This window comes from Apium graveolens, chromosome 7, assembly GCF_009905375.1.
Source record: "Apium graveolens cultivar Ventura chromosome 7, ASM990537v1, whole genome shotgun sequence".
Taxonomy (NCBI): Eukaryota; Viridiplantae; Streptophyta; class Magnoliopsida; order Apiales; family Apiaceae; genus Apium; species Apium graveolens.
Genome location: NC_133653.1, coordinates 152,406,003 through 152,433,560, shown reverse-complemented (window position 1 = coordinate 152,433,560; position 27,558 = coordinate 152,406,003). Strand labels below are relative to the sequence as shown.

Below are 27,558 nucleotides of genomic sequence, written 5' to 3'. Positions count from 1 at the left end.
ATGGAGCTCAAATGAACTACACCACTACTGAGAAGGAGCTCTTGGCTATAGTCTTTGGTTTTGAAAAATTTCGATCTTATCTGCTTGGGACAAAGGTGGCAGTATTCATTGATCATGCTGCCATTCACTATTTAGTCTGAAAGAAGGATTCAAAGCCTAGACTTATTCATTGGGTGCTCTTGCTACATGAATTTGAGTTAGAGATCAAGGATCGAAAAGGTACTGAGAATCAAGTAGCTGACCATCTCTCTAGATTGGAGAATCCCGATTCTACTTCACATGATACGACATTGATCAACGAATCTTTTCCGGATGAGCAGTTGTTCGCAGTTCAGGAGGAAGAGCCATGGTTCGCAGATATTATGAACTATCTTGTCAGCAATATAATGCCTCCTAATATGAATGCAGCTCAAAAGAAGAAGTTTATGTATGAGGTGAAGTGGTACATGTGGGATGAATCATATTTGTTTAGAGAAGGAGCTGACCAGATCATCATGAGATGTATCCCATTCTGTGAGACGGAGGGGATATTACGATTCTGCCATTCCACAGTTTATGGTGGACATTATGGTGGTGAAAAGACAGCAGCTCGTATTCTGCATGCAGGTTTTTTCTGGCCTACTTTGTTTAAGGATGCACATCAGTTTGTTTTAAGGTGTGATCATTGCCAAAGAGTGGGGAATCTTCGAGGAAGGATGAGATGCTGTTAAATATGATGCTTGAAGTTGACGTCTTTGATGTTTGGTGAATCGATTTTATGGGACCATTTGTCTCATCCTGTAATAATCAGTACATCTTGCTGGCAGTCGATTATGTTTCAAAATGGGTAGAAGTCAAGGCTCTACGGACGAATGATGCAAAGGTAGTGTTGAGTTTTCTCCATAAGCAGATATTCACAAGGTTTGGAACGTCACGAGTAATCATAAGTGATGAAGGGTCGCATTTTTGTAATCGTAAGTTCACTTCTATGATGCAGCGCTATAATATGAATCATCGTGTTGCTATTGCCTATCATCCACAAACGAATGGTCAAGCTGAAGTGTCTAATAGAGAGATCAGGCGCATTCTAGAGAAAGTTGTTTGTCCGTCAAGGAAGGATTGGTCTTTTTATCAGAGGATGATAAGCCGCAGCGATGCAATGATTCACATTATACTTTTTTATCATAGCAGTGAACTTGCGATTGCAAAAATGTGACCCCTCATCACTGATTATGACTCTTGGAGTTCCAAATCTTGTGAATATTTGCTTGTGAAGAAAATTAAGCACCACTTTCGCATCGTTTGTTGGAAACACCTTAACTTCAACCCATTTTGACACATAATCAACTGCCAACAAGATATACTGATTGTTACAAGATGAGAAAAATGGCCCCATGAAGTCAATTCCCCAAACACTGAAGACCTCAACCTCGAGAAGCACATTAAGAGGCATCTCATCCTTTTTAGACATACTACCCACTCGTTGACATCGATCACATTTCAAAATAAACTGATGAGATCTTTAAACAATGTTGGCCAAAAGAAACATGCTTGAAGAACACGAGCTGCTTTCTTTTCTCCACCATAATCTCCTCCATAAGCCGTTGAGTGGAAATATTGCAAGATCCCCCTGTTTCGCTGTAAGGAATACATCTCCTGATAATTTGGTCAGCTCCTTGGTGAAAAAGAAATGGCTCATCCCACATATACAACTTCACCTCATGAAGAAACTTCTTCCATTGAGCATAAGATAAGTCGGGAGGCATGATATTACTCACAAGATAGTTCATAATATATGCAAACCACGGTTCTTCTTCTTGTACTCCAAACAGCTGCTCGTCGGGAAAAGACTCATTTATCAATGTCTTATCCAATGAAGTAGCATTAGGATTCTCTAAACGCGAGAGATGATCAGCAACTTGATTTTCCGTTCCTTTTCTGTCCTTGATCTCTCATTCAAATTCTTGGAGCAAAATAACCCATCGAATCAGTCTAGGCTTCGAGTCCTTCTTTGAGATGAGATATCGAATGGCGGCGTGATCGGTGAAAACTGTCACCTTAGTCCCAAGTAGATAAGATCGAAATTTCTCAAAACCGTAGACAATAGCCAAAAGTTCTTTTTCCGTAGTAGTGTAATTCAGTTGAGCATCATTTAGAGTCTTACTAGTGTAGTAGACTACATGAAATATATTGTTCTTTCTCTGCCCAAGAACTGCTCCAACTACATAGTCACTTGCATCACACATCATCTTAAAAGGCTCATTCCAATCAGATGCAGTTATGACAGGTGCCGTGATTAAACTCTTCTTCAATGTCTCAAAAGCTGCGAAGCACTCGTTATTGAATATTAAATGAACATCTTTCTCTAACAGACTGCACAAAGGCTTTGAAATTTTCGAGAAGTCCTTGATAAAATGCTTGTGGAAACCCGCATGACCAAGAAAACTGTGAATCCCCTTGACATAAATAGGTGGAGGAAGATTCTCAACGACCCCCACCTTGGCCTTGTCCACTTCTAAACCCTTATTAGAAACCTTGTTCCCGAGAATAATGCCTTGACGCACCATAAAATGACATTTCTCCCAATTGAGAACCAGATTGGTCATAACACACCTCTTGAGAACGTGTCCCAGATTCTGCAAGCATTCATCAAAAGAATCACCAAAGACTGAGAAGTCATCCATGAACACCTCCACATTCTGGTCAATCATGTCAGAAAATATGGCCAACATACATCTCTTCAATGTGGCTGCTGCACCACACAGACCAAAAGAAACTCATCTGAAGGCGAAAGTACCAAATGGACAAGTAAAAGTAGTTTTCTCTTGATCTTCTAGAGTGATACAAATCTGATTGTAACCCGAATAACCATCTAGAAGACAATAATACTCATGACCGGCCAACCTGTCAAGCATCTGATCAATGAAGGGCAATGGAAAATGGTCCTTACTAGTGGCTTTATTCAGCTTCCGATAGTCCTTGTAGACTCTCCACCCCGTGAATGTCCGTGTAGGAATAAGCTCATTCTTCTCATTTGCTACCATAGTAATTCCACCTTTCTTTGGCACACATTGAACTGGGCTTACCCACGAACTGCTAGAGATAGGATAGATGATTCCTGCATCTAGCCACTTCAAAATTTCCTTCTTCACTACTTCCTTCATGATAGGATTAAGTCTTCTTTGCTGCTCGACTGTAGGCTTGCTACCTTCCTCTAGCATAATTTTATACATACAGTAAGAAGGGCTGATCCCCTTGATATCTGCTATAGTCCATCCAATTGCCGACTTGAACTCTCTCAAAATCCTTAAAAGCTTTTCCTCATCACTACCTGAAAGGTCAGATGCAATAATAACAGGCAGAGTAGATGCATCACCTAAAAATGCATACCTCAAATGTTCAGGTAAAGGCTTAAGCTCAAGAGATGGAGCTTCCTCAATAGAAGGGTTGAGGCGTTTAGGAGCTTTATTCAGTTCCTCCATTCTAAGAGATTCAAAAGGCATATCAATCTTCCTTTTCCAGGGAGAAGCATTCAAATACTGTAATTGCTCTTCACCTTCGTCATCTTTACTGTCTGAATTCCCCAATAAGGCTTTTTCTAAGGCATCAAACCTTAGCAATTGATCAAGTTCCGATGTGACCACCAAATCGACCAACTCCAGTTTTAAGCACTCCTCATTATCAATAGGAAATTTTATAGTATTGAACATATTAAAAGTAACATCTTGATCCAGCACTCGCATTGTAAGCTCACCCTTCTGCACATCGATCAAGGTTCGGCCAGTTGCCAAGAAAGGTCTTCCCAAGATTATGGGAATCTTTTTATCCTCCTCAAAATCAAGAATTACAAAATCAGCAGAAAAGATGAGTTTATCAACCTTGACCAAGACATCCTCCACAATACCTCGTGGATATGTAATAGAATGGTCGGCCAACTACAAAGTCATATAAGTTGGTTTGGGATCAGGTAAGTCCAACTGCTTGAATATTGACAAAGGCATCACATTGATGATAGCTCCTAAGTCAGATAAGCATCTATCAAAAGATACTTTTCCAATAGTACATTAAATAGTGAAGCTTCCTGGATCTTTAAGCTTTGGAGGCAACTTCTGCTGCAGCACTGTACTGCATTCCTCTGTGAGAACAACAATCTCTAAATCATCTAGCTTCACCTTCCGAGATAGAATATCTTTCATAAACTTTGTATACCTAGGCATCTGCTCGAGAGCCTCAGCGAAAGGTATGTTGATATGAAGTTTCTTGAACACCTCCAGAAACTTCTCAAATTGCTTGTCCAGCTTTTTCTTGTGCAGCCGCTTAGGAAAAGGCGGTGGAGGATAGATATGTTTCTCCCCTGTATTACCCTCAGGCGGAGTGTGCTCGACAGTAGTCTTCCTTGGTTCCAATTTTTCATCCTGCTGCTTTACTTCTTTCTCAGCCCCAGCTTCTTTAGTCAACTCTAGAGTTTGTTCGGGGTTCGTAACCTTACCAGACCTCAAAATGATTGCCTTTACCTGCTCCTTAGCTTCCTTCTTTCCTGGCACTTCAGTGTCACTAGGCAATGTACCAGGTTGACGATTTAGCAAGGCATTGGCAATTTGCCCAATCTGATTTTCCAAGGTCTTGATAGAAATAGCTTGACTCTTGCACATAAGCTTCAACTCCTCTAATTCAGATTTTTCATTAGCTTGTTGCAGCTAGAGTTGTTGTCTTGGTGCATACTGTGGTTGCTGAAAACAAGAGCGTTGTACTACTTAGCTGGATACTGCTGATAAGGTTGTTGAACCGCATTCGGAGCGTTGCTCCAACTGAAATTAGGATGATTGCGGTTGTTAGGATGATAGGTGGCTGACACAGATTGCTGCGATCGCTGGAAGTTGCTCACGAACTGAGCTGATTCACACGAAAGTGTGCACTGATCAGTCTCATGGGCACCAACACAAAGCTCACATACTAGTGATTTGATTAACTCCATAATTAGCCAAAGTGTCCACCTTCATTGTCAAAGCCTTAAGTTGGGCAGCGATAGCAGTTGTTGTGTCCAACTCCAGAATTCCTGCTACTTTTCCCTGAGTCAGTCTCTGGGAAGGATTCTGGTACTCATTAGCAGCCATTAGTTCAATAAGTTTATAGGCTTCATCATATCTCTTAGCCCACAAGGCTCCTCCTGATGCTGCATCAAGCATGGGCCTAGAAGTATGACCCAATCCATTGTAGAAGCAGTTAATAATCACCCAATCAGGCATGCCATGGTATGGGCACTTCCTTAACATCTCCTTAAATCAATCCTAAGCCTCATAAAGGGATTCTCCAGTTTGCTGCGCGAACTGGGTAAGAGCATTCCTGATTGCTGCAGTCTTCTCCATGGGGAAGAATTTAGTGAGAAATTTTTGAGCAAGATCTTCCCAAGTTGTGATAGACCCTACTGGTAGAGAGTGTAACCAGCACTTAGCTTTGTCCCTTAGAGAGAATGGGAAGAGTCATAGCTTAATAGCATCTTCAGTCACATCATTGAATTTGAAAGTGTCGCAGATCTCGATGAAATCCCTAATGTGCATGTTGGGGTCTTCAGTAGGAGAACCCCCAAACTGAACTAAGTTCTGTATCATCTGGATCGTACTTGACTTGATCTCAAAAGTGTTAGCCTTGATGGCTGGTCTGATGATGCTAGATTGAATGTCATTAATCTTAGGCTTAAAATAGTCCATCAAAGCCTTCGTATTTTCTGCTTGATCACCCATAGCTACTACAATTGGCTCTTCAACTTTCTCTTCTTCTTCTACCTTCTTTTCTTCCTCAAAAACTTCCCTACGAACTACCACAAGTTCTTCCTCGGCTTTATCCAGTGTTCTCTTACGAGTACGTGAACGCGTATGCAGACACCCTCGCTAGAGTACCTGAAACCAGACAAGGAACAAATAAGTAACAATGTCCGAGTTAATGAACTTTAACGACCACTTGTGGAAAGTACATAAACTATAAATTAACACTGCAGTCCCCGGAAGCGGCGCCAAAAACTTGTTAGTCGCTAAACACGCGCTAATAATACACGCAAGTATACGAGTTCATAAGTAGTATAGAATCTTTTCTAGTTCGTTCCCACAGAGACTGTATTGATTAACTATCTAATTTATGCACCTAAGCAACAATGTATGGTTATTATCCAATGCTAAGAAGACAACAATTTGAGATTGTTTATAACTAAGAATTACGCTAACAATTATAACCACGAGAATAAGATTGACTGAATTAATATATATGACAAACATGGGATTCTAACTTCATTAAATACTTCATTCAATAGTCTTATTATTCTTAACCTTAGCATGCAATAGTGATGACACTAATTAGATAACACGAAACTGATAAACGCCAACTTTTGTTGCACGAGTACCATTCTACCAGACATCCATAAAAGAGATAGAAGCTGAATACGCACTAATTTTATTGAGACCCTATATGTCTATAAAATTTGACAACATAACGGTTTAAGCACAAGTTATCTATCTTGATTACATAGGGCAAGTAAGATGGTTAAAATTACCTACGAATCATGCATAACAAATACATGAACCTATGCTAGCATGACAAGTTCTAAATCCTTAAATTCACTTTCACTTCATTAAGAATTAACACACTATCTTATAAGTTCGCGACACTCATAAGACGAATATGCACAACCAATAGTAGGATATCATACAATAACCACATACTAAGGCATCAAACAATTTAACTAAATAAATCCATAAATAAATCCGCTAGAAGCCTACGATAACGATTAGCCCATAATCGGACTCATCATCAACATGGGTTCCGAGGAAAACATGATATAACACACGTAGTCTGTATATGAATAAATAAAACCAAGTACAAACAAGAGTATAGGTTCAACAAAACAAGAAATAAGCATCCAAATTACAACTCAAAAAAAAGATTCACAAGAAAGTATGATAAATGCCACTCAACAGGCACGCGGCTACAGGGCGCCGCACGCTGGAATAGTGTTTTCAGCTGCGCGGGCGCACTAACTCTGGCGCGGCCACGTTGACATTCTGGAAAAATTCTGACAATTCTTCTTTTGGCCGTATCTTGAGTTCTGCTCATTAGAATTAGGCGATTCAACTGCCCACACGAAGCTAACGAGATTCTCTACAACATAAGAATGACCTAGGCTTCTAATTATGATCTATTTTCAGCATATTTTCTTGAAAAGCTCCTTTCTTCATTTAACTAATGCCTGAAATGCAATAACGCAAAAACACATAAAAAATACCAACTACTTGAGTCCAAAACACCAACTTAAGCTTGTAATGAAGTGTTCCAAGTAGATATAAAATCCACTTATCACACCCCCAAACTTGAATCGATGCTTATCTTTAAGCAAAAACAGACTCAAAACTATAAAACAAACCTAATACATGAATGCAACTACATGAATGCAACTAAATGACAATGCAATCGATCCCCTCAGAATAACCATAACCAAATGAAAAAGCTGACACCTCTAAGAATGCAATGACTCAAAATAGAGCTCGAATAAATCTCACAAACCAACTTACAAACCAGAAACGTGTGTGTTTGGATGCTTAACAGATATACTCTCGATACTAGATCAATAACCATAACTTATCTTTCATCAAGACAATCATAAGTTTATAACTAGAATAGACGTTAAACGCATAATGACTCACAACGCCTCCTTTCTACTAGAGTTATACAAGGATTCATGTTATTATTGAACACATAACAAAGATGCTCATTTGACCGTGTAATGAATGAGGTCCCAGAAGACTTATGCAATAATACCCATGTAGCGAGTGTTATGTTAGCGGATCCCAGACTATCAAAACCTTAGGTCACTAGGCACAAAGTCCCCTGGAGCTTAATAACTCGAGTATTAAAGAGCTCACTCTTAATCAATTATGTATAAACACATACTTTTTTTCTTCTTTTTTTTCTCTTTTTTTTTCTTTTTTTTCAACAACTTCTGAATGAGTGTGTTTCGCTCCATCTCATTCAACCCTAGACTACTCATAAAAATATGAGCCGGCTACTAGCCATTTGATGCCTAGCCTTACAACAACTAGCAATGAAATCTAAGTTTTTCTCCAGTTTAAGAATTCAGTGTTCTTTTTGTCATTACGAGAATATGAGAAATTCTAAATATAACCAAGTGATTAAATCTCAACAAAAAACAAGTATGATCATGATCTAGATCAAAAGCAACCCTATAAGACTTTGTGAAAATATTTGTTTCCTGGGCATGCAAATCAATTCATTAAGACTTAAGCAACCCTCTATTCATCATCACCACACTCAAATCAACATCAACTTATCAAATAACATAGTTCATCTTAAGGGATCATGCTAAATATGCATGCAAATGCAGCTATATGAAATCACATAAAAAACAAACAAATGTGTCCTATATGAACAATCATGCAACACTACGAATGAAATACAACTATATGCAACATGAATCTATATGAACTTTATGGACACGCACAAACTAATCCTTTCATTATCACCCCAAACTTAAAATTTTTAATATCCTAATTGAAGGTAATAATAAGGATTTCAGGCATACCTAGTCGTCGAAAAGATCACCCTCCTCGGGTGGAGGATCAGGTGGCCAATCAACCTCAACACCAGTATCTCAGGAAATAGTACCGAGAGCGTGTGTCAAATCTGGAACAAAATGACAGTGAATATCTTGCATGGCCTCCATACGCTTAGTCAATCGCCTGTACTGCGCATCACCAACACCAGTCCTATCAACTGCGTGTTATACATGAGAAGAACCCTCTATAGGCATGGAAAGATCCGTCCAACCACTCTCTATATCATCAAAAATATATCCCAACCCATTATCATGGGGTGCACCTAAGAATGAATAACTCAAGTGATCTGGTAGCCGGTTGAGCTCAAGTGTGGGAGCTTCTTAAATAGATGGTTCAAAACGCTCCTGAGAAATTTTCAGCTCTGCTAACCCAAGAGAATCGAATGGCATATCCAACTTCCTCTTCCATGAAGGTGCATTCAAAACCTGCAGTTGCTCTGCCCATCTTCATCTTTACTATCAAATTCCCCTGTTAAGGATCTCTCCAAGGTATTCGACTTTGGCAATTGCTCAAGCTCCGAATTCTTGATAAAATCGACCCACTCTACTTTAAAGCATTCCTTTTCAGATGTGGGTAACTTTATTGCCTTGAACACATTAAAAGTGACCTTTTGATCGTGAACCTTCATCGTAAGATCTCCTTTTTGCACATTGATCATAGTTCGGCCTGTAGCCAAGAATGGTCTTCCCAAAATAATGGGAATCTTCTTATCCTCCTAAAAATCAAGAATTACAAAGTCAGCAGGGAAGATGAGTTTATCCACCTTAACCAAGATATCTTCCACTATACCTCGCGGATAAGCGATGGAATGATCAGCTAGTTGCAATGACATGTATGTCGGTTTCAGATCAGGTAGACCAAGCTTCTTGAAGATAGACAAGGGCATCAGATTAATGCTAGCTCCCAAATCACATAAACACTTGTCGAACAACAAGTTTCCGATGGTGCAAGAAATAGTGAAGCTTCCAGGTTCTTTAAGCTTTGAAGGCAACTTCTGTTGCAGCACAACACTGCACTCCTCCGTTAGAGCAACGATGTCTAAGTCATCGAGCTTCATTTTCCGAGATTGAATACCCTTCATTAACTTCGTATAGCTAGGCATCTGTTCAAGAGCTTCAGCGAAGGGTATGTTAATGTGAAATTTCTTGAACACCTCCAGAAACTTAGCAAATTGCTTATCCAGCTTCTGCTTCTGCAACCTTTTAGAAAAAGGAGGTGGAGGATATACATGTTTCTCCCCTGTATTACCCTCAGAAGAAGTGTGTTCCACAGTTTTCTTCCTTGATTCCACTTCTGCTTCCTTCTGCACATCTTCTTTAGCCAAAACTTCAGATTCTGGAACTTAAGATTTTTTAGGGCTTGCAACCTTCCCAGACCTCAATGTAATTGCCTTAACCTGCTATTCTGCTTCCCTCTTGCCTAGAACTTCTGTATCACTAGAAAGCATTCCTGGTAGTCGATTCAGTAAGGAATTAACAATTTTCCCTATCTAGTTCTCCAGAGTCTTGATATAAATAGCCTGTCTTTGGCATATAAGAGCCTGGTTTTTGCACATAAGCCTCAACTCCTCCAATTCAAATTTTTCATTCGAAGATTGACCTGCATCATGAGTTTATTGTTGAAGTTTAAGTTGTTATCTTGGTGCAAACTATTGCTGAAAATCAGGATGGTTGAACTATTTTTCTCTAAACTACTGGAATGGTTGTTGCATCGCATTTTAATTGTTGCTCCATCTGAAGTTAGGATGATTTCAGTTGTCAGGATGATAAGTGTCTGGAACTGGTTGCTGCGATCTCTGAAAGTTGCTCACAAACTGAGCTGATTCACTAGATATAGCGCATTGCTCCATCGCATGCGAACCTGCACATAGCTCACAAACACTGGTTATCTGATTAACACCATAGTTAGCCAGAGAATCGATATTCATAGACAGCTCCTTTAGTTGAGCAGTGATAGCCGTAGTTGTATCCACTTGAAGAACTGCTGCTACCTTGCCCAGTGGGAATCTCTGAATTGAATACTGATATTCATTAGCATCCATCAGTTCAATTAGATCATAAGCTTCCTCATAGCTCTTTGCCCATAATTCTCCACTTGATGCTACATCGAGCATGGGTCTTGATTGTGCTCCCAAACCATTATAAAAGCAATTGATGATCATCCAATCAGGCATTCCATGATGAGGACACTTCCTAAGCATCTCCTTGTAGTGCTCTCAAGCTTCACATAGTGATTCTCCCGATTGCTGCGCAAATTGAGTAAGAGCATTTCTGATTGCAGTTGTCTTCACCATAGGGAAGAATTTAGTAAAAAACATCCGAGCAAGATCTTCCCAAGTGGTGATAAAACCTGCTGGTAGAGAATGTAACCATTACTTAGCTTTATTCTTCACAGAGAATGGGAAAAGCCTCAGCTTTATAGCATCTTCAAAAACACCATTGAACCTGAAGGTGTCGCAGATCTCTATGAAATCCCTAATGTGAATATTGGGATCTTCCGTTGGAGCACCCCCCAAACTGAACTGAATTATGCCAGGCTTGACCTCAAAGGTAGTAGCTGTGATAGCTGGCCTGACAATGCTAGATTGAATGTCATTGATCTTGGGTTGAGAAAAATTCATCAAGGCTTTCGTTCGTGCTGTTGGATCTCCCATTGTAATGAGTACCTAAAACACAACAAGTAAACCGTGAAAGTAAAAGAGTCCGAGTCAGTGAACTTTAACGACCACTGATGACAAGCACATAAACTAAATTAACATCGAGTCCCAAGAAGCGGCGCCAAAAACTTGTTAGGGTGAAAACACACGCTAAATTACACGCAAGTATACGCGTTTGCAAGTAGTATAAAATATAGATCAGATTCGTTCCCACAGAGACTGGTTTAGGTTAAGTTCAATTTATGCACCTATGCAACAATGTATGGTTATCGTTCAATGCTAAGATAATTAACAAATTCGGTTTTGATTAAACTAAGAGATTATACTAAATAGCATTAACTAAGAGAGTTGAGGTTCAATTACTTATATAAGACAAACATGGAATTCTAACTTCATTCAAAGTCATTGATCTTAACCTTAACATGCAATGGTGATGACAACTAATCAGATACCACGAAACTAGTAAACGCCAACTTTCGTTGCACGAATACCCTACTACCAGACATTGTTAGTCCCTAAACACGCGATAATAATACACGCAAGTATACGAGTTCGCAAGTAGTATAGAATCTTTTCTAGTTCGTTCCCACAGAGACTTTATTGGTTAACTATCTAATTTATGCACCTAAGCAACAATGTATGGTTATTATCCAATGCTAAGACGATAACAATTTGAGATTGTTTATAACTAAGAATTACACTAACAATTATAATACGAGAATAAGATTGACTGAATTAATATATATGACAAATATGGGGATTCTAACTTCATTAAATACTTCATTCAATAGTCTTATTATTCTTAACCTTAGCATGCAATGGTGATGACACTAATCAGATAACACGAAACTAATAAACGCCAACTTTTGTTGCACGAATACCATTCTACCAGACATCCACAAAAGAGATAGAAGCTGAATATGCACCAATTATATTGAGACCCTATATGTCTATAGAATTTGACAACATAACGGTTTAATCACAAGTTATCTATCTTGATTACATAGGGCAAGTAAGATGGTTAAAACTACCTATGAATCATGCATAAAAAATACATGAACCTATGCTAGCATGGCGAGTTCTAAATCCTTAAATTCACTTTCACTTTATTAAGAATTAACACACTATCTTACAATTTCGCGACGCTCATAAGATGAATATGCATAAACAATACTAGGATATCATACAATCACCACATACTAAGGTATCAAAAAATTTAACTAAAGAAATCCATAAATAAATCCGCTAGAACCCCACGATAATGATTAGCCCAAAATCAGACTCATCATCAACAAGGGTTCCGAGGAAAACATGATATAAAAAATGTAGTATTTATACAAATAAATAAAACCAAGTACAAATAAGAGTATAGATTCAGTAAAACAAGAAACAAGCATCTAAATTACAACTCAAAACAAAGATTCACAAGAATAAACTAGATCGTCTTCACCTTTGTTGAATTGTGCTAAAGGTCTCTTGTCGTCTTCTCCTTGCGCTATGGTCCGTCTCTGACTTGATATATATTAAAAATGACCTACTATGAATATATATGGGAGTAATGGGTTTGATTTGGAGAGGGAATTATGGGATGTGGGGAAGTAAAATTCGGTTAGGAATCAATTTTGGGAAAAAATTCCCGTTTCCCCCCTAAACTGCCTTTTATTTTTCTCAAAGTTGGGACACGGTGCGGGCGCGCACTGGGATGGCGCAGGCACGCGCTACTCCTGCCAAACCGGTGAGGGCGCACGCTGTAACAGCACGGGCGCGCGGTGTTTTCGTGTAAATGGAGTGGCCGTGTGCTAAGATAGCGCGAGCGCACCAGGCTTTTGTAGTCAGACCTGTACTTTTCCAATTTTTTTAATTTTTTTGTGATTTTCTCTTTTCTTCTTGCGTCCTCTACTTACTAATGTACAACAAACTTGGGTTGCCTCCCAAGAAGCGCTTCTTTTACGTCGCTAGCTCGATGTAGAATCTTGAGATCAAGTGGACAATAAAATGACACTAACCACCTCGCGGTTTGCCGTGTCACTATAATAATGCTTTAACCATTGACCATTTACCTTGAATGCTTGGCCCGGATCATTCTCAAAAATTTCCACCGCTCCATGTGGAAACACAGTTTTGATTATGAAGGCCCCTGACCATCTTGACTTCAACTTTCCAGGAAAAAGACGGAGACGAGAGTTGAATAAAAGAAATTGTTGCCCTGGCACAAATTTCTTGAGCACTAGACCCCGATCGTGCCACCTCTTGACTTTCCCCTTATACATCTTGTTGTTTTCATAAGCTTGAAGTCGAAACTCGTCAAGTTCATTTAACTGAAGCATCCACTTCTTTCCAACTGCATCCAAGTCCATATTCAATTTCTTCAAAGCCCAATATATTTTATGCTCGAGCTCCACAGGCAAATGACACCCATTACCATAAACTAACTAAAATGGTGACATTCCCAATGAAGTCTTATATGCTGTTCTATACGCCCAAACAACTTCATCAAGCTTCAAAGACCAATCCTTCCTTGATGAACATAACACTTTCTCCAAAATGTGCTTGATCTCTCTGTTAGATACCTCAGCTTGACCATTTGTTTGAGGATGATAAGCAGTAGCGATGCGATGATTTATATTATACCTTTTCATCATAGCAGTGAACTTGCGATTACAAAAATGTGACCCCTCATCACTGATTATGACTCTTGGAGTTCCAAATCTTGTGAATATTTGCTTGTGAAGAAAATTAAGCACAACTTTCGTATCGTTTGTTAGAAACGCCTTAACTTCAACCCATTTCGACACATAATCAACTGCCAAAAAGATATACTGATTGTTACAAGATGAGACAAATGGCCCCATGAAGTCAATTCCCCAAACATCGAAGACCTCAACCTTGAGAAGCACATTAAGAGGCATCTCATCCTTTTTAGGCATATTACCCACTCGTTGACATCGATCACATTTCAAAACGAACTGATGAGCATCTTTAAATAATGTTGGCCAAAAGAAACCTACTTGAAGAACACGAGCTGCTGTCTTTTCTCCACCATAATGTCCTCCAACCTCGGCGGGGCCGCGCGCAATCACAGCGTGGGCGCGCCGTCCTTCTGGGAAAAACTCAGATTTCTTCTTAAAACTTACTACTTCGAGCCGGCTTTCCACGAGCTTTTATTCCAACACCACCTGGACATCAAATTAGCACCAAAACAATGTTAATTCACCTGATTACCTGAATAATGCCTGAAATGCAAAAACACTAGAAAACACATTAAAACACATAACAACTTGAGTACAAATACACCAATTCAAAGCTTATTAGAGCATAATAAAGTGTCATAAATGCCACTCAATAAACATCCACAAAAGAGATAGAAGCTGAATAGATACCAATTATGTTGAGACCCTATATGTCTATAGAATTTGAGAACATAAAGGTTTAATGAACAAGTTATCTATCATGATTACATAGGGCAAGTAAGATGGTTAAAATTACCTACGAATCATGCATATAAATACATGAACCTATGCTAGCATGAAAAATTCTAAATCTCTATATTCATTATAGCTTCAATAGAGATTAACACGCTATCTTATATGTTAGCTACGCACATAAGACAAATAAGCATAACCAATACTAGGTTATCATACAATTACCACATACTAAGGTATTGATAAGTGGAATTTTATACCACTTAGAACGTCTTATAATGGCTTGAATTGATGTCTTGAAATCAGGTATTTTGTGTATTTAATGTATTTTCCTAGTGCTTGTGTATTTCAGGGTATAACTTGCATTTGTGGGGAGATTTCATTAGGAATAAACCTAGGGGAGTGCTCGACATTTGATGTGGGAAGTTAGGAGCAGAACGCAGTAGAAATCGGGAGCAGAATAAGGATTTTTTCCAGTAACCTGCTGGGCGCCCGCTCAGGAAAGCTGGGCGCCCGCTCAGGATGCTGGGCGCCCGCTCAGGATTGTTGGGCGGCCGCTCAAGGGCGAGAAATTTAATACTGATTTTTTATAATCCTTATTTTGTTAGATTTCTGAGACGGCTGGTTCTTATGGGCTTCTATATAAGTAGTTTTCAGAGACGTTTCAAAGAGTGTGGTATCAAGCAAGGAGCAAGGAGAGAAGGAAGAAGACCGTTTTAGCACATAGCAATGAAGAAGAGGAAGCATACATTTTCTTGTGATTCTTTTATTCGTTGTATCAGTGGATTCTAGTTTTCTTTACTTTGAACCTTATTACTCTTGTGACGTACTCTGGTTTTAATAATTATTTTTATTAGTTTATCTTGTGTGTTATTATCATATTTTCATATGAACCCATGGTGACGATGCGTTCTATCATGGGCTAATCGTGATCATGGGGTCGTAATGGATTTACTATGTATTTCTTTAGTTAGTTGTTTAATACCTTAGTGTGTGATGATTGTATGATATCTAGCATAGGTTGCGCTTATTCGTCTTATGTGCATCGCGAAAATATAAGATAGGCTGTTAATCTGTTGTGAAGCGACGGTGGATCTTGAGGTTTATAACTTGCCATGCTAGCATAGGTTCATGTATGTGTATGCATGATTAGTGGGTAACTCGAACCGTTTTACTTGCCCTGTGTAATCATAAGGAATAACTTGAGCTTAAATCGTTATGTTGGCAAATTCTGTAGACATATAGGGTCTCAACATAATTGATGCCTATTCAACTTCTATCTTAATTATGGATGTTTGGTAGCATTATATTAGTTCAACGAAAGTTGGCTTTTATCAGTTTCGTGTTATTCGATTAATATCATCACCATTTCATGCTAAGGGTAATAACGATAACTATTAAAGGAAGTAGTAATGAAGTTATGATCTCATGTGTGTTTAATATTTTTAATTCAAGTGTCAATTAAGTGTTCAATTCTCTTAGTTATAATTGTTAGTTTAATCTCTTAGTTTATCAAAACCTAATTTTTTTTTCTTAGCATTGAGCGATAACCATACATTGTTGCATAGGTGCATAAATTGAACTTAACCTAAACCAGTCTCTGTGGGAACAAATATGATTTATATCTTATACTACTTGCGAACGCGTATACTTGCGTGAATTATTAGCGCGTGTTTTGTGCCTAACAAGTTTTTGGCGCCGCTACCGGGGACTTGGCGATTTGTTTAGTTTATGTACTTACCATCAGTGGTCATTAGGACTCATTGATTAAGATGTGTTACTTATTGTTTCCGGTTGTGTTTCAGGTACTTTAGCGAGCGTTTATGCAAACACGTTCTCGTACTCGCAAGAGGACTTTAGATACGGCTGAGGAGACATATTCAATTCTTGATATTCCGGAGAAGATAGATTTTAAAGATTCGGATAAAGGGAGTGAGCCAAAAGAACCAATAATCATGGGTGATCATATAGTTCCGGCAGATCCAGCTCTTATGGACTTTTCTCGGCCTAAAATTGATGACATTCAGTCAAGCATCCTTCATCCGGCTATTCAGGCTAACACTTTTGAAATCAAGTCGGGCACTATTCATATGGTACAGAATTCTGTTTCTTTCGGAGGTGCTGCGATTGAAGACCCCATTATGCATATCAGGAATTTTGTCGAGATCTGTAGTACTTTCAAATATAATGGTGTGACTGATGAGGCTATCAAGCTGAGGCTTTTCCCATTCTCTCTGAGGGATAAAGCTAAGGACTGGTTACATTCTGAACCAGCTGGGTCCATCACTACTTGGCATGATCTTGCACAAAAGTTTCTAGTGAAGTTCTATCCAATGGCGAAGACTGCAACTATGAGGAGTGCTCTTACTCAGTTTGCGCAGCAACCAACAGAATCTATGTGCGAATCTTGGGAACGCTACAAGGAGATGTTGAGAAAGTGTCCACATCATGGTATGCCTGACTGGATGGTGATCACTGGTTTTTATAATGGTTTAGGGGCCCAATCTCGGCCCATGCTCGATGCAGCAGCTGGAGGCGCCTTGTGGGCCAAAAGCTATACTGAGGCTTATAATTTTATTGAAACTATGGCTGTAAATGAGCATCAAAACCCAACTCAAAGGATGATGACTGGGAAGGTAGCAGGTATTCTGGAAGTTGATGCATCTACAGCTATTGCAGCGTAGCTCCAAGCGCTGTCTTTGAAGGTCGATTCTTTAGCCAACTATGGAGTCAATCAGATAGCTATGGTCTGTGAGCTTTGTGCAGGTTCTCATGCTACGGATCAGTGTTCTCTTGTTAATGAAACTGTGCAGTATGTGAACAATTATCAACGACCGCATCAGCCTATGCCAGCTACTTATCATCCTAACAACAGAAATCATCCCAATTTTAGCTGGAGCAATAATCAGTATGCTATTCAGCAACCATATCAGCAAGGCGAAGTAAATAGTTTAATCCACCTGGATTCCAGCAACCACAACATTACGCTCAAAGGCAATCATATCCTTAACAAGGAGGTGCTGCTCCACCTTCTAGTGCTGATTTCGAGGAGCTCAAGCTGTTATGCAAAAGTCAGGCTATTTCTATCAAGACCTTGGAAAATCAAATCGGTAAAATAGCAAATACAGTTCCCAATCATTAACCTGGCACACTTCCTAGCGATACTGAAGTGCCAGGCAGGAAGGAAGATAAAGAGCAAGTAAAAGCTATTACCTTAAGGTCTGAAAAAGTTGCTGATGCTGAAAAAGCAAAAAACGGAGAAGCTGAAGTTGTCGAAGAAGAAGAGAAGCAAAAGAAGAAAGTGGCGGAACCAAGGAAGACCACTGTTGAACACACTCTGCCTGAGGGTAATACAGGGGAGAAACATCTCTATACTCAACCACCTTTCCCTAAGAGATTGCAACAGCAAAAGCTGGATAAGCAGTTTGATAAGTTTCTGGAGGTGTTCAAGAAACTTCACATCAACATACCTTTCGCTGAGGCTATGGAGCAAATGCCTAGTAATGCAAAATTTATGAAGAGTATTCTTTCAAGGAAGGTGAAACTGGATGACCTTGAGACCGTTGCTCTAACGGAAGAGTGCAGTGTTATGCTACAACAAAAATTACCTCCAAAGCTTAAAGATCCAGGTAGCTTCACCATTCCTTGCACCATTGGCAAGTTGTCTTTCAAAAAATGCCTGTGCGATTTGGGAGCAAGCATCAATCTGATGCCTTTGTCGATCTTCAAAAAGTTGAAATTGCCTGATCCAAAGCCCACCTACATGTCTCTACAATTGGCTAATCGTTCTATTACATACCCATGAGGCATAGTGGAGGACGTGTTAGTAAAGGTGGATAAGCTCTTCTTCCCCGCAGACTTTGTCATTTTGGATTTCGAGGAAGATAAGAAAATTCCCATAATTTTGAGAAGACCTTTCTTGGCTACAGGCCGTACCTTGATAGATGTGCAGAAAGGTGAACTTACTATGATGGTGTAGGATCAGGATGTGACATTCAATGTATTCAAGGCGATAAAATTCCCTACAGAAGACGGGGAGTGCTTAAAGGTGGATTTGATTGATTTTGTGGTAACTTCAGAACTTGATCATATGCTAATGTCTGATGCCTTAGAGAAAGCCTTAGTGGGGGAATTTGACATTGATGATGAGGATGGCAATGAGCAACTACAATATCTAAATGCTTCTCATTGGAGGCGAAAACTAGACATGCCATTTGAATCGCTTGGTACTACTGAACTCAAAAATGCTGAAGGAAAGCTCAAACCATCTATTGAGGAAGCACCTACTTTGGAGCTTAAACCATTGCCTGAACACTTAAGGTATGCTTTTTTAGGTGATGCATCTACTTTACCTATTATTATTGCATTTGACCTTTCAGGTAGTGAGGACGACAAGCTCTTAAGGATCTTGAGAGAATTCAAATCGGCTATCGGATGGACTATAGCAGATATCAAAGGGGTCAGCCCTTCGTACGACATGCATAAAATTCTACTAGAGGAAGGTAGTAAGCCAACTGTTGATCAACAAAGACGACTTAATCCTATCATGAAAGAAGTGTTGAAGAAAGAAATTCTGAAGTGGCTGGATGCAGGAATTATATATCCTATTTCTGATAGTTCTTGGGTGAGCCCCGTGTAATGTATACCTAAGAAAGGAGGTATAACTGTGGTAGCAAATGAGAAGAACGAGCTCATCCCCACTCGAACAGTCACATGATGGAGGGTATGCATGGATTACAGAAAGTTAAACAAAGCCACGAGAAATGATCACTTTCCTCTTCCATTTATTGATTAGATGCTTGACAGGTTGGCTGGTCATGAGTATTATTGTCTTCTGGATGGCTATTCGGGGTATAATCAGATTTGCATTGCACCAGAAGATCAAGAAAAGACTACATTCACTTGTCCATTTGGCACGTTTGCTTTTCGTAGAGTATCGTTTGGCTTATGTGGTGCACCTGCCACTTTTCAGAGATGTATGATGGCTATATTCTCTGATATGATTGGAAACAATGTCGAAGTGTTCATGGACGACTTCTCCGTCTTTGGACATTCATATGATGAATATTTGAATAATCTTCGTTCGGTGCTCAAAAGGTGTGTGGAAACTAATTTGGTGCTCAATTGGGAAAAATGTCACTTTATGGTGCGTGAAGGCATTATTCTTGGGCATAAAGTCTCTAGCAAGCGTCTTGAGGTGGACAAAGCCAAGGTGGGAGTCATTGAAAATCTCCCACCACCTATTTCTGTGAAAGGAATCCTTAGTTTTCTTGGTCATGCGGGTTTTTATCGGCATTTCATCAAGGACTTCTCGAAGATATCTACGTCATTGTACAACTTGCTCGAGAAAGATGTGCCTTTCAAATTTGATGATGAATGTTTGGCGGAATTCGAGACTCTCAAGAAGAGTTGGATAACTGCATCAGTTATTACGGCACCTGATTGGACTGAACCGTTTGAGATGATGTGCGATGCGAGTGATTATGCTGTGGGAGCAGTTCTTGGGCAGCGCAAGAATAATCTTTTTCATGTGGTCTACTATGCTAGTAAGACTCTAAATGGAGCTCAAATGAACTACACCATTACTGAGAAGGAGCTCTTGGCTATAGTCTTTGGTTTTGAAAAATTTCGATCTTATCTGCTTGGGACAAAGGTGGCAGTATTCATTGATCATGCTGCCATTCGCTATTTAGTCTGAAAGAAGGATTCAAAGCCTAGACTTATTCATTGGGTGCTCTTGCTACATGAATTTGAGTTAGAGATCAAGGATCGAAAAGGTACTGAGAATCAAGTAGCTGACCATCTCTCTAGATTGGAGAATCCCGATTCTACTTCACATGATACGACATTGATCAACGAATCTTTTCCGGATGAGCAGTTGTTCACAGTTCAGGAGGAAGAGCCATGGTTCGCAGATATTATGAACTATCTTGTCAGCAATATAATGCCTCCTAATATGAATGCAGCTCAAAAGAAGAAGTTTATGTATGAGGTGTAGTGGTATATGTGGGATGAATCATATTTGTTTAGAGAAGGAGCTGACCAGATCATCATGAGATGTATCCCATTCTGTGAGACGGAGGGGATATTACGATTCTGCCATTCCACAGTTTATGGTGGACATTATGGTGGTGAAAAGACAGCAGCTCGTATTCTGCATGCAGGTTTTTTCTGGCCTACTTTGTTTAAGGATGCACATCAGTTCGTTTTAAGGTGTGATCATTGCCAAAGAGTGGGGAATCTTCGAGGAAGGATGAGATGCTGTTAAATATGATGCTTGAAGTTGACGTCTTTGATGTTTGGTGAATCGATTTTATGGGACCATTTGTCTCATCCTGTAATAATCAGTACATCTTGCTGGCAGTCGATTATGTTTCAAAATGGGTAGAAGTCAAGGCTCTACGGACGAATGATGCAAAGGTAGTGTTGAGTTTTCTCCATAAGCAGATATTCACAAGGTTTGGAACGTCACGAGTAATCATAAGTGATGAAGGGTCGCATTTTTGTAATCGTAAGTTCACTTCTATGATGCAGCGCTATAATATGAATCATCGTGTTGCTATTGCCTATCATCCACAAACGAATGGTCAAGCTGAAGTGTCTAATAGAGAGATCAGGCGCATTCTAGAGAAAGTTGTTTGTCCGTCAAGGAAGGATTGGTCTTTAAAGCTCGATGAAGTTGTTTGGGATTATAGAACATCATACAAGACTCCACTTGGGATGTTCCCATTTCAACTTGTTTATGGTAATGGATGTCATTTACCTACGGAGCTTGAGCATAAGGCTTATTGGGCGTTGAAGAGATTGAACCTTGATCTAGATACAGCTGGGAAGAAGCGAATGCTTCAGTTAAATGAACTTGATGAATTTCAACTTCAAGCGTACGAGAACAACAAAATGTACAAGGAAAAAGTAAAAAGGTGGCATGATAGGAAGCTATCCCATAAGTCATTCGTGTCGGGGCAACAAGTTCTTTTATTCAACTCTCGTCTCCGACTTTTTCCTGGAAAGTTGAAATCAAGGTGATCTGGACCTTTTATTGTCAAAACTGTGTTTCCACATGGAGCAGTGGAGATTTTTGAGAATGATCTGGGCCAAGCATTCAAGATTAATGGTCAGAGATTGAAGCATTACTATGGGGACACGGCAAACCGGGAAGTGGTTAGTGCCGTTTTATTGCCAACTTGATCAAAGTACTCTGCGTCAAGCTAATGACGTAAAAGAAGCGCTTCTTGGGAGGCAACCCAAGATTTGTGACTATAGGAACCCTTAGAAGTTAGTAACCTATCCAAAACCAAAAAAATCAGAAAAAATTGGGCAAGAAATTTTTTTTCCAGAAAACTCTTGGGCGCCCGTTCAGGAATGCTGGGCGGCCGCTCAGGATCCGACTGTCAGAAATTTTTGCCTTATAAAAAAAAGTCCAAAAAAAAATCAGAAAAATCCAAAAAAAACACAATACAAACCCACAACCCACGATTTCTTTTTCCACAACCCACGTTTTATCTCCCACAAACCCCACTCCTACTCTAATTTTAACCCTAATTCCTACCCTATATATACACACAACACCTCCATATACACTCCCATATACTTTCAACTTTAAAACTCTCTCCTACACTCAAAACACAACTCTTAAACACTTTTTCTCTGTTTCAATGGCACCTAAGAGATCCCAAACTATTGATAGCAGTAGCACCATTCCTACTGCTGATTCTTCGAGGGGAACTGCTGCGAGACCTCGTTTGATGGATAGGGCTGATGAGGAGGAGTATACTAGGCTTCTGGCTAAGCCGATTTTGAAGGAGAGGGGATTTTTACCATCGTGGAGGGATGGTGAGTTGTTACCAATGATTGCGGAGAAAGGGTGAATTTCTTTTTGTGAGTCACCGAAGGCGGTTCCAATTAGTGTGGTTCGCGAGTTTTATGCGAACGCCAAGGCTGAAGAGAATGGGTTTACTGTTGTTCGTGGGCTTACTGTAGATTATCAGCCGGAGGTGATTCGCCGTGTTATTGGGCAGCGACAACGGAAGCCCACGGAGGAGAATTGGAATGAGAAGACCCCCGCGGACTTTGATTTGGATTTGATTTGTGCTGCTCTTTACCAGCCGGGCACGGTGTGGAAATTCAAGACGGGAACTAACGAGTATCATTCTTTTCCGGCGATTGCGATGAATAGGTATGCCCGTGCATGGAATGACTTTATTTATGCTAATATTTTGCCTACTTCGCATGCACATGAGGTTACAGTTGAGCGAGAAAGGTTGTTATGGGGGATCTTGAATGAGGAGTATTATGTGGACCTTGGTGAGTTCATCTACCAAGGGATTTTGAAGTTTTTGAGGGGGGCGAAGCACATGAACATCCCTTATGCATCTACTGTCACGAAGCTGTGCAGAGCAGTGGGAGTTCATTGGCCTTTTCACGAGCAGCTGCAGATGCCGGCCGCTCCTATTGACTTAGGACTCTGAATGCGATGCAAGAGTGGACGGGTGGAGAGCCCGAGGAGCATGGTTTGGGATATCATCTTCCAGGAGGACGTCCAGTAGTTGGTGCTACCATGGCTAGGCCCAGTCAGGGTCGTGATGAGGCAGGCTCTTCTAGAACTCAGGAAGGTGCTGGGATGGCTGATGCCCAGTATAGGAGGCTGTCGAGGCGGATGGATGTGATGTATGAGTCGCAGAGTAGGTTCGCTCAGGAGCTCACCCTTGCACTTGGGACTGCTTTCAGAGGCCTTGGAGCTGACATCCAGTGGCCCGTTTTTGGTGAGGACTCTGCTTATCCGCCTCCTGATACTCCACCCTCTGAGGGTGATGATGATGATTTCTCCGAGTAGGTATACCATATGTTCCTTTCTACTACCTTCACTGAGGACAGTGAAGATATTAAGTTTGGGGGTGGTAGTTAAGGAATATTTTTTGTGTGTGTGTCATGTAGTTGCATATTAATGATAGTTTAGTTCATATAATTGCATATTTTTGCCATATATAGTTTTTTTTATTTTGTTTTATAGCTTTATTTATCATGTCATTTAGCTCATGCATATACCATGATCCCTTTTTGTTTGGTCCCAATGTGTTTATAGAAGGGGGGTTGAATACAAACAGTACCGAATAATCGAATTAAATGCGGAATAAAAAATGTGAAACAAAATTCAAGTTAAATAAAAATATTATTAAACTTGAAAGGTGTTACAACAACTGTATCGATTACAAGGAATTAATCTCAAATTAATTATCACAAATCTAGAATAAATTCGACATGAACTTTTTCTATTTTTGTAATAAAAAGATTCAAATGCTAAACGCAATTTGAGATTAAGTTCTAGGGATTTTGATCCGCTAGATTGTTACACAAGAACAAGATAAAGATTTCTAGTTGATTGGATTTAACTTTACAATCTAGAAATTGATCTTGAAGTTGCAGAGAAGAATAAAATGTTTGCTGCGGCTGCTCTGTTCTTGTTTGTTGACTTGTGTATTTGATGATTATTTCTTTCTGCTGCTTCTGTGTCTTTTTAATTCATTCAACATAATTGAATTGAACTGGAATGACAATCCTATAGCTGGCAAGACTTTCGGTAGGACAATGGATTGAACTAGCAAGACAATCTGATTGAACTACAATGACTTTCGGTATGATAATCAGTTGAACTAGCAAGACTATCTCCTTCCCAGTAGAACTTTCGGTAGGACAATTGAAATGACTTGGCATGACAATCGGTATGACAATCCTGATTGTCATGCTAGTTCATTTTCAATTGTCTTGCTGATTTAAGACTGTTTTTAATCCAATTTAAATTCTGAAAAATCCTTAATATAAATTCTGAATTAATTAATCAATTAATTCAATTAATGAATAAATTAATCTTTGCAAATATAATTTATTTTCTTAATTAAATTATATGACTTAATTAATTAATAGAGAATTAATACTAATCCTGAGCAGCAACCAATCTTCTGAATATCTTCTGAAAATCACTGAAAATTATGAATCAATTCAACCACTTCAATGTTGACACTCGATGTACTGTCTGGTTCATGAGTGACTAACTTCCGTGATGTTTCTTCATGTCTTGACTTTGATACTTTGATTTTCTTCAGATTAAATCCTTGTAAATAATGATACTCTGATGAGATCTCTGTCACTTGATCAAATCCACACTCTTGATTTATATCACTGAGGCATGATCAATTTCTTGAACTTCTTCCAGTGAATTAATTCCTCAAGTCTGTAGATGAACCTTGTCTCTGAATCCTTTGACAGATATTACTTTGCGAGATCTCTTTGACGGTAGATCCACTATTTACTTATTACATTCTTATTTGAGTTGAGTTAAATCCTCGAATATACAAATATGCTATGACATATGACTTACAATCTCCCCCTATTTGTTTGTTGGACAATAACACACAAATACCTAGAGGATAACTCAACTAACAAATAAGAAAAAGATATAAAAAGAAATACAACGTAAATAGTAGAAAAGTTCTGGACCAGATTTAACATTTTCCAGATTCCAAGTAGATGTTCCTCTAGACTGAACATATCTTCAAGTAGTTCCATCTTCATTTGTACAACCACATTTCCTGTTGAGAAGCGGATATCTGTCTTGCTTCTCCCCCTATGAGAATCAACTGATTAAAGAAGATCACCTTCATTTACCACCTCTCCCGTACAATAGGATCCGCAGATAAAAACCAATGGTACTCCCTTAACAGCTTCTTCCCTTACTAGAAAATCACCTTGTGTTTACCACCTCTCCCGTACAATAGGATCCGTAGTTACAAACAACAATGGTGTGGTGTAGTGTACATGTAGGATCTTTTTCTTCCTCCCTGCTATTTCTCCCCCTTAGTTGAGGAATCCTCCAAACTATTACTTAAGCTTTTACCTCCCCCTTAAAGAAGGAATGTATGCTGTCGTCTGAAGGAGTTCTCATATTCACTTGGTTGGAAAAGAAATAACAAGTAGTTTCTCTTTCTTCCTCACTGTGAGTGTGTGATTCTGTTTAGTGTACCTCATATGAGTTTCACTCTTCTCTCCACTCGTGTTTACACTCTTTCTCACAAGTGTATCACTCCTCTCATAGCTCCATATTCCAGCTGTACCTGCAAGGAAAATCACCTTAGCCATCCTTAAGGAGGTCACAGGTGGTGCAATGGGAGTTCGCAAATCCCCATCCTTGTTAAACTCGTCAGATAAATCTGAGTCATAATTTACAAGTTGCTAGTTTCCCTTTTAGGGTTCCAGATTTGAATTCTGGGAAAGTAAATAATGATCCAAAGAATTTAGCATAAAGATCAAGGTTCCCTTCTAATGTCTGTGAAGACATTTCCTTGTGACTCATCAGGTAATATCTGAATCATTGTCAACAAGTTGCCGATCTGCACCTATGTCAGATCCACTATCCGCAGATGCATCCAGGGGATTTAAGCCTGGGGAGGTAGACACTGACCACTGACATATGGCTTTTGGATCAGTATCCTCTCCTAACACCTGTAAAGGCAATTGGTCCATTAATGAACCTTGAACAATCGAATCTGACCTTAAAATGGTCGAAACTCTTGTTTTCGTCAATTCATCCTTTGTGTGTATAACCTCTCCTTGTACATCAAGAATTGTTTATGTTTGAAGTGGTGACACTACATCGGATGCCTTGGCCGACAAGCAAAATTCAATAGACGCACCCTGTTGAGAGAATGAATCTAGTAACTGTTTATGTGCCTTTTCAGCCATTACATCTTTTTGAGAAGATGTATGGGGGCTAGCAGTTGTCTCGGTTTAAATACTACTCATCTATGTAGGAGACAGAGCTACTGGGTTGACTACAGAACCTTCCTTATGTGGTGCACTAAGGCACTATCTCCCTCACGCTCATTCATACTACATTTAGTGGTAAGAGAGTGTTGGCTGGTTCTGTTTCTGTGTTTATCTTTACAGTCTGGGATAGACGTTGTGGGTTTTCAACCTCATGACTGTCAATGAAAGAAAGCCATTGGAGACTAAACCTGTGTCACAGAACATAGGGCAATATAGAGAGATAAAATGTACTTAAGATCTATAATGAATGAAAATTATACATTTAATCTTTTGAGAGAGATGATGTACAATAGTGATTTCAAAGGATTTTACAAGAAATAAGAAATCACTAATGTAGAAAGAAGTTTGATTTACTCCTAAAACTCACTGCACATATTAAAAAATATGATTGTGCCTAGTGATTAGAGAGTTATAAATATGACGATTGCTTGAGCAGTACACTAGTTCATACCAACCTGAAGTGAGATTATGAAGAAGAGATTGCATAGTCCAATAGATCTGCAAGTGCAAAGTCCATGAACTGAGGTGCATTGACTTCCTCTTTTGACTCACCAACCAGGAGTACACTTGTACACATCTTACTAGAGTCCAATTCCAAGTGTAATGTGCAGCAGGTGCCTGATATGTCGTAATATTCTCAAGTCTCGTCACTGGTGCTATATGTTAGATACTGCTTCCTGATAATAACCTAGCACAATATACAAAATTACAATAATAACATTCCCAGCTTGCAAACAGCCATATCCCTCAGATAAACCTTTGTTGTTATCTCCAAAGGTAACCAGGGGGCCAGCTTTCTCAATCCACATTTGATAGAAGGGCTCTATCTCCGGTCATATATCTTGATGATTCACTGTCAAGAATCCACACTTCCGGTTTCACCTGTTTTAATGCCCTGCAACACAAATGGATTAACCCTTCTTCGGAATCCAAACTTGGTTGGGCCCGGCATACTTGTAGAACTGTCCTCTGTCAGGCAAAACAACATTTTTAATTTTAATTGTCTCAACTTTCTCAATGACTGAACATTTGACCTTGTAAACAGCCTTAACAAATTTCT

At 39.4% G+C, this 27,558-nt stretch overlaps 2 non-coding genes across 2 annotated transcripts; both read left to right on the top strand.

Moving 5' to 3' along the window:
- The first annotated feature begins 5,223 nt into the window (after positions 1–5,223).
- On the top strand, positions 5,224–5,330 carry LOC141675354 (small nucleolar RNA R71). The gene has a single exon (XR_012556012.1). It is a non-coding gene; the product is annotated as a small nucleolar RNA R71 (small nucleolar RNA).
- A 5,441-nt stretch (positions 5,331–10,771) lies between these two features.
- LOC141676081 (small nucleolar RNA R71) lies at positions 10,772–10,878 on the top strand. The gene has a single exon (XR_012556690.1). It is a non-coding gene; the product is annotated as a small nucleolar RNA R71 (small nucleolar RNA).
- The last annotated feature ends 16,680 nt before the right edge of the window (positions 10,879–27,558 follow it).